Source organism: Diaphorina citri, unplaced genomic scaffold (genome assembly GCF_000475195.1).
Source record: "Diaphorina citri unplaced genomic scaffold, Diaci psyllid genome assembly version 1.1 scaffold3, whole genome shotgun sequence".
NCBI classification, from domain to species: domain Eukaryota; kingdom Metazoa; phylum Arthropoda; class Insecta; order Hemiptera; family Psyllidae; genus Diaphorina; species Diaphorina citri.
The window spans coordinates 19,764-33,364 of NW_007377442.1; the positions used below are offsets into that span (position 1 = coordinate 19,764).

Here is a 13,601-nt window from a genome sequence, read left to right on the forward strand (position 1 = left end):
CCTGATGTCTGGTTGATTCATTGCCTTGTACTTTGAGATATAAATACAACTGGGTCCTGAATTTGGGGGTGGGGGGGTAGAACACGTTGCAGATAGCCGATTCCACCAAATTGAGGTAAACTGTTTCGGTGGACCTTTAAAACCACAAAATAAAAGATAAAAAAATGCTCCAAATTTTACTTACTAAAATCGACCATCAAAAAAATCTTCAATACAAATCTACCCAAGGAAAAAATAAACTCATCCCTTAAAGAGACTTGACCTGAAAATCAACGTTTTACAAGAACCCTCATCTTTGCAAACCTCATTGACTCATTAGGTACTCACCACTCTCAGCGTCTCCCTTGTAATGACTCCCCTGGGCAGCCACATAGCCATGACTCTTATGCAGGTTGCTCACTAGTTTCGTCTTCACCAGAGGTTCTTCATAGTTTGGTATGACCGCCTGACACGTCAGGTTGATCTTGTCGTCAGGCGCCAGAAAGTGGAGCTTGTTGACGGTGAATTTGAGCGCTAGAGAGCGGTGATATCGGCGGCCAAAGTCCATCAACTGCCGCTCTTCCCGGTTCAGAAGCCAGGATTCCGCCTGTGAAACAAGATGAGATAGAAAAGGACTTTAGGATTTCATCTAATCAAGAGGAGAGAGAATGAGTATTTAGGATTTTATCTAGAATTCACTTTCTTACCTGGGCAAACAGGAGGGTGTGGAATTTTATTCTAAGTTGATTTTTTTTTTTTTTTATTTTTTTTTTTCAAGAGGTTTGATAGAGGGAGCTGTAACTGTAAGGCCTTATCGTCCCGGAATCTAAGAGAGAAGGAAGACGGGATAGGACAAAGCCAGCCGTTCCGAGAACGAATATTATCCGTCCAGGATAAAATTCAAGCCGGTTAATGAGTTGGCGACTTTGTGCTGATTTCTGGAAAATGATTAGTAGATTAGTTATACATCAGAAACGTGAAAAATCTTCTTTAATTTTCAAGATCAGAGAAGGTTCAATAAGACGAGATAAAATCATCATGAGGTATGTTTCCAAAATGGGTAGCTGCCCTTCTAATCCTGCTCATAAAGAATTGTATCTTACAAATCCTAATGTTAATGATTTCCCCCCAAATAAGCCTAAGCCTTTGTGTGTTCGTATGAAAGATATGCCAGATTTCCTTCCCCTTATAACAGACAGTGAATTTGTGCCATTCACGAGACCTAGAGCTCCATGGTCCTTTCAAGTACCTTTGATTGATTTTTCTTTGCATTTAGATAATAAAGATAATATTCCTCCCACGGTATTCCAACAGCACTTCCATGATCTTGTTTCCAACAAATACTCTGATTCCGTTTTGTGTTTTACTGATGGTTCGAAAACTGAGAACAGTAAGAGCAAGAGACTTGAAATGCACCTGTCAAATGTGACAAGGATGCGACACGACACTTTTGGTTAAAATCGGTGCAACGTTTGGCGGCATTTTGGCCGCTTTTTGGCGTATTTCGACCAATTTTTGGCGGTTTTCAGCTATACTGACTAAACGGTTAGAGATATTGTAAAAGTTACAAAAGAAGAACACCCTACAATAGAAGAAGAACAAATAAGCATCCTTCAAGAGGATAAGGAAAGTCGTGTGATGTTCGCATCAGATATTTTTCTGTCTATCTTTTTCCTTTATCTCTCCCTCTCATCCTCATTCTGGCGTTTAGGGGTTTGTTAGATTTACTTTCTTTTCTGCTCTCTTTCTTCTGTCTTCTTCGTTTTCTCATCCCTGATGTTCCAATTTTGAAAATTGTTTTTCTCTCTCTCTTTCCCCCCCTTATCTCTCTCACACTCGTTATCCCTTAGGCGAAAGAAACCTGACTTTCTTATGTACCTACCTACATTCTCTTGTATTTAGGTATCCCCTATCCCTAACTGACCCCTTTCCATTTCTACCTACACTTGCTCTATTTTTGGCTTTTTTGTAGTCCTGATGTCTGGTTGATTCATTGCCTTGTACTTTGAGATATAAATACAACTGGGTCCTGAATTTGGGGGTGGGGGGGTAGAACACGTTGCAGATAGCCGATTCCACCAAATTGAGGTAAACTGTTTCGGTGGACCTTTAAAACCACAAAATAAAAGATAAAAAAATGCTCCAAATTTTACTTACCAAAATCGACCATTAAAAATCTTCAATACAAATTTACCCAAGGAAAAAATAAACTGATCCCTTAAAGAGGATTGACCTGAAAATCAACCCAAGTTTCTCTTATTGGAAAAACAAATTCATCCTTCAAAGAGAATCGACCTGAATATCAACGTTATATTACAACCATCATCAGGCCAACTTACCACTCATAGCGTCTCCCTTGTAATGACTTCCCTGGGCAGCCACATAGCCATGACTCTTATGCAGGTTGCTCACTAGTTTCGTCTTCACCAGAGGTTCTTCATAGTTTGGTATGACCGCCTGACACGTCAGGTTGATCTTGTCGTCAGGCGCCAGAAAGTGGAGCTTGTTGACGGTGAATTTGAGCGCTAGAGAGCGGTGATATCGGCGGCCAAAGTCCATCAACTGCCGCTCTTCCCGGTTCAGAAGCCAGGATTCCGCCTGTGAAACAAGATGAGATAGAAAAGGACTTTAGGATTTCATCTAATCAAGAGGAGAGAGAATGAGTATTTAGGATTTTATCTAGAATTCACTTTCTTACCTGGGCAAACAGGAGGGTGTGGAATTTTATTCTAAGTTGATTTTTTTTTTTTTTTATTTTTTTTTTTCAAGAGGTTTGATAGAGGGAGCTGTAACTGTAAGGCCTTATCGTCCCGGAATCTAAGAGAGAAGGAAGACGGGATAGGACAAAGCCAGCCGTTCCGAGAACGAATATTATCCGTCCAGGATTCAAGAGAGACCCTCGACCCACCTGCGGGTGCGGTGATACCCTAACCGTGGACCACATTTTCAATTGCCCCACTCACCTCCAATCACGCTCCTCCCTCCCCTCACCACCAGCCCTTGACAACAACCCTGCCAATATTGATTCGACACTAATGTACATGAAGGCCATTGGCATCTACACTAAGATCTAGTCACAAACAGGGGTCGGCGCGAACGACACAATAGTGTTAAAGCGCCTAACGGAAAAAAAAAAAAAAAAAAAGAGAAGGTTCAATCAATCAATTTTATTTGTACAAACATACAATTGTATGTGGTACAATGTTAAGACTACGTACTAAACTAAACTAAAACTAAATCTATAATATAATAATCTAATCTGTAATAAGCCCACCGTGTCTGCCATAATATATGCTATAATCGTAGGTAGTAGATATGTATAGTATGAGATGTGCAGGTAGGTAGTAGATCAAGCTACTGATTTTTTTTTTTTTTTTTCATTTATTTATTTTTCAAGAGGTTTGATAGAGGGAGCTGTAACTGCTAAGGCCTTATCCCGGGATCTAAGAGAGAAGGTCCCGGGATCTAAGAGAGAAGGAAGACGGGATAGGACAAAGCCAGCCGTTCCGAGAACGAATATTATCCGTTCAGGATAAAATTCAAGCCGGTTAATGAGTTGGCGACTTTGTGCTGATTTCTGGAAAATGATTAGTAGACTCGTTATACATCAGAAAGGTGAAAAATCTTCTTTAATTTTCAAGATCAGAGAAGGTTCAATCAATCAATTTCATTTGTACAAATATAAGTACAATTGTATGTGGTACAATGTTAAAACTACGTACTAAACTAAACTACTAAATCTATAAAATAATAATCTATAATAAGCACACCGTGTCTGCCATAATATATGCTATAATTGTAGGTAGTAGATATGTATAGTATGAGAAGTGCAGGTAGGTAGTAGATAGTGTGAGACGAAGTTAGAGGTGTGATGTGTGAGGTAGGAGGCGAAGTGTGAGGTGGGAAATGTGATGTAGGAGACGAAGTGTGAGGTGTGAAATGCGAGGTAGGAGACGAAGTGAGAGGTGTGGAATATGAGGTAGGAGACGAAGTGAGAGGTGAGAAATATGAGGTAGGAGACGAACTGAGGGGTGAGAAATGTGAGGCAGGAGACGTATAGAATGGTAAAAGACGAGAACAAAGATGTGAGATATGAGGTTCGGGCGAGGTAGGAGACGAAGTGAGAGGTGTGGAATATGAGGTAGGAGACGAAGTGAGAGGTGAGAAATATGAGGTAGGAGACGAACTGAGTGGTGAGAAATGTGAGGTAGGAGACGTATAGAATGGTAAAAGACGAGAACAAAGATGTGAGATATGAGGTTCGAGAAAGAGTACGGACTAGGGAACGCCTTCATATTTTCGGATTATGCAATCTGAGTGAGACCACCATAATGGGGTCCTATAAATAATGTTCTTTGGCAATGTCATTTAGAAAGAACATGAATATTGCATTAGATAAATTTTTACTATTATTGACTTCGGAAAAAGATAAAAATAAAAAGTTTTTTTTTTGTTACTTGTAGGGAATATATCTTTTATTCTTCTTTTTTACGTACCTAGTTTCCTTTTTTCTATTAGCTACTTTTTGTGTCGTTCGATCCCAAAATATTTTCATTTTTGTGTAAAAAAAAAAAAAAAAAAAAAAAAAAAAAAAAAAAAAACGATATTGTGGTTATTATTTGTCGAGAGATAAAATACTCTCTTTATTAGGGTCTGTTTATGGGTGTCGGAGTATTTTCTGCTTATGCTAATGCTATTCAATGTCTTTTGCTTTCTACGCCAAGGGTATAGCTTTCGAAAATATTTGGAACACATTCGAAAAATGTGGGACAAAGCTGACGTTATGGTGGGACAATGGAAGATGGTTGAACAATGGGAATTGATGTAAACTGACACTGGTAATGGGATTTTGCCCACCTCTGTGGCCGAGAGCACTAACTTTCAACCCGGAGGTGTTGGGTTCAAATCCTGGCTGGGGTGGAAATTTCCGTTCTTAGATATGCGTGGATGTAAAAGAATTTGCATTTTCCATTGATGTTTTGCGAAAGCGGTTCCAAGGTTCATTTTATTTTCCAAGTATGTGTACGTATTGAAGCAACATCACCAACAGTATCTAATATTGGAGTTGTAAGTGATAGCTAGTGTTGCCAACAAAATAAATAAGGTACAATCATATTCTAAATTTATGTACCTATGTACGTAACCTTGGTATCTCTACCCATCAGGTAGGTACTTACTAGTGAGTAGGTCTTCTAAAACTATATTAAAGGTATAGTTATTTGCATACCTACCACTTCTACAGTTATAAATTCGAGAAAAGTGAGAAGAAAGGAACAAAACAAGAGAAGCTCGTAATTATTTCCATTTTATGGCAAAAAATAATAATAATAATAATAATAATAATAATAATAATAATAATAATAATAATACTAAAGTTACAATAATTTTTCAGACAAATCTACTGGGTGGTTCTGGCAAGACTTCTGGGTACTTGCACCTAATGTCTTTGATAGGACATAGGACAAGCTATACATTTACATAATAACATTGAAATGGGGGTCTTTCCTGCCGAAATTTCTGTGTGCGGAGTCCAGTATGTAGGACTATTGCACCCAGGACAAGCTATAAGTTTTCACAGCCCGTTTTTTGCAATCATGGTATCTTACGCACTTACACTCAGACTGTCTGACAGACCTAGGTCTGAACATCTTTGCCGGAAAAGGATTCTGATCAGAGACGTCTGAGAGACCTGGGTATAAAGCTTCTTTTGCCATACTTGTTCCGACTTTCTGGCCGTCTTGACCGCCTGTGTAAGTGGCTGGCATTATACTCTGTAGGCATCAATATCTAAGCGTTTCAGGTACTTACTTAAAAGCAGTTGTATGACAGCTCTTTTCAGACACTTTTTACGTCCAATTTGGAGCAACGCCTCAGAGCAATTAGCAGGTCTGCTGATTGGCAAGGACACCCTGTAGAAAATGCCGCAAGTTCTGTGCAATAAATTTTCAAGATAAATACATAAAAATACCCAGAGAGATATGCACTGCACTTGGAAACAAATAAACTATGTAACGTCCAGACATACATTGGACTGTAATATGTCCTATGCACATACAGGGTGTGCAAGAAAAGAATCCCAATACTTATACCTTGTCTGTATCATGGTCCCAATATACCTCAATCTTGTAAACTCACATTACAGTTCAGCAGCCCCCACATCTAACTAAATAGCAACAGGAACACCCTAACTATCTATTTGTTCCATCAGAGAAATGCATCATCTTCATTAGTCAGGAGAGATCCATTTGGTAGAACAGGGTTGATACTTTCATAGATGGAAGGCATTACTCGGTAAATGTGGGAGATTCAATTGACGGCAAATAGCAATTGGAAATCTGATATATGGTGTTAAATAGCATCACGTGAGAATATTTGACGGAGACATCAGCACAAGAAATCAACCACTAGGTGACATTTGGGGCACATGCCACCCAGCTAGTCAGCATGATTGTTAACCCATCTTGGAGAGCAGGAAATATTGTTGCTGGCTGTCCCAACTGGACTTAGCCCAGTTTGGGTTGTGCATTTTGACAGAATGATAATCCATACGCAAGAAGCCTGCAACAAATTCACCCGAATCAGTTACAATGAAGAGAAGAGACCATGTGGTTTCAAGGTCCCATGAATTCCAACCCAATTTCACTGAAAGTTGATACTTTCAGGATATCTCAAAAGAACCACCATTTGGAAAGGGAAAATTATTTAAAAGAGCAATGGGAAGAAGTATAGAAAAAAAACACACAAAAAGATTAAATAGGTACCTATGCACAATAGAGTCCTAAAGATAAAGAACTGTGTCGGCAACTAAAATGGACCAAATATGATATCGACACTGATCTATTTTGCCGTTGACGCTCCTCCTTCTTTTAAATAAATAGCTAAAAAATGTCAATAAAACAACTTTATCAATTAATTAAATATTGATAAACACCTGCCAATATTAATCACTGCCGAAATTTCTGTGTGCGGAGTCCAGTATGTAGGACTATTGCACCCAGGACAAGCTATAAGTTTTCACAGCCCGTTTTTTGCAATCATGGTATCTTACGCACTTACACTCAGACTGTCTGACAGACCTAGGTCTGAACATCTTTGCCGGAAAAGGATTCTGATCAGAGACGTCTGAGAGACCTGGGTATAAAGCTTCTTTTGCCATACTTGTTCCGACTTTCTGGCCGTCTTGACCGCCTGTGTAAGTGGCTGGCATTATACTCTCGGAGGTGTTGGGTTCAAATCCTGGCTGGGGTGGAAATTTCCGTTCTTAGATATGCGTGGATGTAAAAGAATTTGCATTTTCCATTGAAGTTTTGCGAAAGCGGTTCCAAGGTTCATTTCATTTTCCAAGTATGTGTACATATTGAAGCAACATCACCAATAGTATCTAATATTGGAGTTGTAAGTGATAGCTAGTGTTGCCAACAAAATAAATAAGGTACAATCATATTCTAAATTTATGTACCTATGTACGAACGAAAGAAAAGAGGAAAATCCATTTTCTTTTCAAATAAAACTGCTGAAAACCTTCTTGTTCCTATCCGGAAAAATCCTCAGCACTTGCGGAATTCAAATGCAGATTTTAAATTTTATTGCATTAGGGGCACTTTAACCACAGAGTGAGGTTTTGCATGGAAACGTATTTGTGTGATGATTATAATACGTCCACAAATTCTTTACCGTTCTTTCTAAAGGAGTTTTCTATAGATTCGTAGGTATAATTGAACAAACTAGGTCAAGAACATTCTAACCTTTTCTCAGTGAAATCTCCGTAACAGTTCAGTGAAGAACTGAGAACAGTTAATCAAAATATACAATGGTAATAAGTAGGTACCTAATACCTTAAGTGCATGGTACCTATATCAATACGTAACTAAGTTAGGCAAAGTAAGGATTCTTTTGGGAAGATTCCTACATACCTACCATCCTACCAAGGTAGATATGTTGACGGAATAGTAAATAATCTCAAAATCAAACTTTCAAGTGAAGAGGGTAGGTAAACTGAACGCAAAAGAAAAGTCTCAAAACTTGTTGTCCTCCATTGTTGTAAAAAAAGAGCAAAAAGAATATGTCAACTTCCTTCATTTTCTTATTTTTCTTCGTGAAACTTTTTAATAACAATTCCAAATCCCTCAGGAATTCAGGGAATGCTTCCTATTCTTTCTGCTGTTTCGTCTCGTTTTGAGCAAACCTAATAAAAAGCATAATAATATATGGAAATGTGATCCTGGAAGAAGAACAATGATATATTTCACTTGTCAATACACCGGGGGATCTAACAACAGGGTGACGTCACAAAATTGCATTCTGTTACGTTCTGTAGCTAGAGAAATGTGTTGTAGAACGTAGGTATCCACTTCCTTAGGTAGGAAGTTATAAATAAAACTGTATGATCTAGCTCCCTCGCAGGCAACGCATTAAGGTGTTTGTGCGCATATACGTTTCTGCGAAGTTCTTTCTGCTCCTCCGCTAGCGCGCTTGCATAGTAGCGCTATCTAACGGACGAAAAAAACAACTCCGTAAAGTCTGACGTCACACATTTGAACTCTGCCATTAGAACGGAAAATAAAAATTAAATTTTTGACCTTTTACAGTTATTTTTTTTCGGAGTTTTGACCTCAGATTTGGATTTTTCCCAACTTTTTACATAGGACTCGACCATTTGGAGCAGTTGCAACCATTTGATAATTTTATTATAAAATCTTTCTACTTACAAAAAATAATAATAATAATAATAATAATAATAATAATAATAATAATAATAATAATAATAATAATAATAATAATAATAATAATAATAATAATAATAATAATAATAATAATAATAATAATAATAATAATAATAATAATAATAATAATAATAATAATAATAATAATAATAATAATAATAATAATAATAATAATAATAATAATAATAATAATAATAATAATAATAATAATAATAATAATAATAATAATAATAATAATAATAATAATAATAATAATAATAATAATAATAATAATAATAATAATAATAATAATAATAATAATAATAATAATAATAATAATAATAATAATAATAATAATAATAATAATAATAATAATAATAATAATAATAATAATAATAATAATAATAATAATAATAATAATAATAATAATAATAATAATAATAATAATAATAATAATAATAATAATAATAATAATAATAATAATAATAATAATAATAATAATAATAATAATAATAATAATAATAATAATAATAATAATAATAATAATAATAATAATAATAATAATAATAATAATAATAATACTAAAGTTACAATAATTTTTCAGACAAATCTACTGGGTGGTTCTGGCAAGACTTCTGGGTACTTGCACCTGATGTCTTTGATAGGACAAGCTATACATTTACATAATAACATTGAAATGGGGGTCTTTCCTGCCGAAATTTCTGTGTGCGGAGTCCAGTATGTAGGACTATTGCACCCAGGACAAGCTATAAGTTTTCACAGCCCGTTTTTTGCAATCATGGTATCTTACGCACTCACACTCAGACTGTCTGACAGACCTAGGTCTGAACATCTTTGCCAGAAAAGGATTTTGATCAGAGACGTCTGAGAGACCTGGGTATGAAGCTTCTTCCGCCATACACGTTCCAACTTTCTGGCCGTCTTGACCGCCTGTGTAAGTGGCTGGCATTATACTCAGTAGGCATCAATATCTAAGCGTTTCAGGTACTTACTTAAAAGCAGTTGTATGACAGCTCTTTTCAGACACTTTTTACGTCCAATTTGGAGCAACGCCTCAGAGCAATTAGCAGGTCTGCTGATTGGCAAGGACACCCTGTAGAAAATGCCGCAAGTTCTGTGCAATAAATTTTCAAGATAAATACATAAAAATACCCAGAGAGATATGCACTGCACTTGGAAACAAATAAACTATGTAACGTCCAGACATACATTGGACTGTAATATGTCCTATGCACATACAGGGTGCGCAAGAAAAGAATCCCAATACTTATACCTTGTCTGTATCATGGTCCCAATATTCCTCAATCTTGTAAACTCACATTACAGTTCAGCAGCTCCCATATCTAACTAAATAGCAACAGGAACACCCTAACTATCGATTTGTTCCATCGGAGAAATGCAACATGTTCATTAGTAAGGAGAGATGCATTTGGTAGAACAGGGTTGATACTTTCATAGATGGAAGGCATTACCTACTCGGTAAATGTGGGAGATTCAATTGACGGCAAATAGCATTTGGAAATGTGATATATGGTGTTAAATAACATCACGTGAGAATATTTGACACAACCACGCAGATTTCTTATTATTAAAGAAATACGAGTAGGGTGTCCACGATTACAACAGGTGTCGGCGATTGGGGGTTTTACCCTATGACTCGGTAGTTGCGCGTAGCTTTGCGAGACACAGCATCATGTTGAGATTTAAATTTTAAATTATGTTTGTGAGGGGCGGTGGGCGGTGTTAAAGGCCGCAGTTCCATGGGACTCAAATTTAGGCGAATTTGACAGTTTAGGTAAGCGAAGTCATACCGAAGCGAAGTTAGAAGATTCTGATCCAGAAGAGCCTTATTGAATATCAGGATGCACTAAGGGTGTGAAAGTAAGGGTTGAGGTTAGCTAGTGACTAAGAATACCCATCTATTTACCTACCTATATTAAACTTATCATAATACAAACCCACTGAAAAGAAGGCGTCTGCGACCATCTTGAAAACCCAGCATCGACCCTCACAATGTTTGAATTGGAAAACCTTTGAATACAAAATCTTTCCACAGAAAATCTTTGAATATCAAATGCTTTACAAATAAAACCCCCGATATAAAACTTTTCACCAGAGAGCAGTAAAACTCAAGAGATATAATACTTATGATGTATTTATTTTAGTTTTTTGGTTTTATTAGAACAGATAGGACGAGAAAGAAAAGACATCAGCACAAGAAATCAACCACTAGGTGACATTTGGGGCACATGCCACCCAGCTAGTCAGCATGATTGTTAACCCATCTTGGAGAGTAGGAAATGTTGTTGCTGGCTGTCCCAACTGGACTTAGCCCAGTTTGGGTTGTGCATATTGGGTTGTGCATTTTGACAGAATGATAATCCATACGCAAGAAGCCTGCAACAAATTCACCCGAATTAGTTACAATGAAGAGAAGAGACCATGTGGTTTCAAGGTCCCATGAATTCCAACCCAATTTCACTGAAAGTTGATACTTTCACACTTTCAGGATATCTCAAAAGAACCACCATTTGGAAAGGGAAAATAATTATTTGAAGACAAACGAATCAAACTCACCTTTACAGGCTATGAAGAACTCCTTTGTGGAAAACGGCTGGGATCTTGGAAATGGCGAAGAAATAAAAATGTGAAGCGTTTGGTTTGACCTTTGACGTCTGAACAGAAAAGAAAGTTCAAAGTTCGAGACAAGATTTTTGAGGTGCTTTCTGATCTTGAGATCAGTGTCGGAGATTAGGTGGAACTCGAACTGTTAAATTCAATAATTGCCTCTTCAGATGAAATTAAACCGAAGAATCAAGATTTAGTGATTTGCAAACTTCTCACTGATGGAAAACCCAACTCACCAATAAATATTTGGCAAGGGAAAATCAAAGAGAAGTGATTAAAATTTCTAAAAGGGGAACTTGCCTCTTCAGATGAAATTAAACCGAAGAATCAAGATTTAGTGATTTGCAAACTTCTCACTGATGGAAAACCCAACTCACCAATAAAGATTTGGCAAGGGAAAATCAAAGAGAAGTGATTAAAATTTCTAAAAGGGGAAATTCAGAACCATATACGTTCCACGACACTGGTCTCCCAATAACCATAATACAACGAGCACAAAGATTTGTCATGGAGGTATCGATGTTATGGATAGGAGAGAAGCAAAATCAGTGCAGCCAAAACAATGTGAGTCGGCCATCGCGGATCCACTTCGTTACAGGAGGAGAAGGAGAAGGAGGAGGAGAAGGTTAGGGAGTGAGAGTAAGTTATAGAATGGAGGAGATAAAAGTAGGTTTTGGGGAAGAGAGACGTCGCTCTCTCCTCTTTTCCAAAAGTAGAATGAGGAGAAGGAGGAGAAGAGGAAGAAAAAGAGACAAAGAAGAAGGGGGAGGGGATGAAGGTTAGGGAGTGGGAGGAGATGGAATGGAGGAGATAAAAATAGGTTTTGGGGAGGGGAAGAGAGAGCAAGGATATTTATGGGTTGTAAGGAGGGGATGAAGGTTAGGGAGTGGGAGGAGATGGAATGGAGGAGATAAAAATAGGTTTTGGGGAGGGGAAGAGAGAGCAAGGATATGGGTTGTATGTTACATACGGTGACAAAGTTCTTTCAAAACTTCATTCTGTCCCACTTCTTATGCTAGTCGTATAATCTCTTGAGCGTTATACAACTTTCAGTGGTTTCCAAAACACAATTTTGAACCCCCTATGAAAAGCATATTTCCCTATGAGGTGGGTACCTATTTTTTTACTTTATTGAAATGCCTCAATGCCTTCTACCTTTTTTATACAATCTATTGGCTAGGTAAGTTTTCCATGATGGTATCAGAAAACAAGTAGGTGTTAAAATTTTACGTCCGTGCCACTTGGGCATTTTAATTTGATACTCAATAAACTCGTATTCTTAATCACAAGACCATTAATTTATAGGAAAATGCCTCAATGCCTTCTACCTTTTTTATACAATCTATTGGCTAGGTAAGTTTTCCATGATGGTATCAGAAAACAAGTAGGTGTTAAGATTTTACGTCCGTGCCACTTGGTCATTTTAATTTGATACTCAATAAACTGTCGTATTCTTAATCACAAGACCATTAATTTATAGGTAGGTATTCTGCGAAAAAATTTGCATTGTACCATGCCAACTACCCAAGTATTTTTTACATTATATTATTTATTTTCCGCGCTCAAGTCTCATTGTTTTTTAACAAAATATTTCAATCTCGAAGTTTTGTTTGTTTTTACGAAAAAAAACATCATTATTTTTCACCGGCACCTCTCCAGCACTCCAAACATAAAAACGTGTTTTTTCCTCCAAATAAAAAGAGTGTTTTCCGGTGTAAAAACGTTACATTAAGGTAGATTTACTACCTCGTTCTATTAAAAATGTTAACTTTTTTAATTACCGAAAGTTTGTTGTATTAAAAGCTCGGCGAAAGTCTAGTGTTCGTTGTAGAGCTTGGTGCAAACATAACACGAAGACACCATTAAAGAGATTATTATGTTTCATAATTATGATTCATTTTAATTAATATCATTTTATGTCAACTGAATTTACGGGCGAAGACACCATTAAAGAGATTATTATGTTTCATAATTATGATTCATTTTAATTAATATCATTTTATGTCAACTGAATTTACGGGCGTATGACTCGGTAGTTGCGCGTAGCTTTGCGAGACACAGCATCATGTTGAGATTTATATTTTAAATTATGTTTGTGAGGGGCGGTGTTATAGGCCGCAGTTCCATTGGACTCAAATTTAGGCGAATTTGACAGATTAGGTAAGCGAAGTCATACCGAAGCGAAGTTAGAAGATTCTGATCCAGAAGAGCCTTATTGAATATCCATGTTCCATTCTCATATACTGGGCCATATATTTTCCTCAAAATCTT

General features: G+C 36.9%; 1 long non-coding RNA gene across 1 annotated transcript; it reads right to left on the minus strand.

The window, feature by feature from the left end:
- Positions 1–2,869: 2,869 nt before the first annotated feature.
- Positions 2,870–11,490, minus strand: LOC113469157. The gene is made up of 3 exons (XR_003392671.1): positions 11,280–11,490; positions 5,788–6,537; positions 2,870–3,098 (listed from the first exon to the last, which is right to left on the minus strand). It is a non-coding gene; the product is annotated as an uncharacterized LOC113469157 (long non-coding RNA).
- Positions 11,491–13,601: the final 2,111 nt, after the last annotated feature.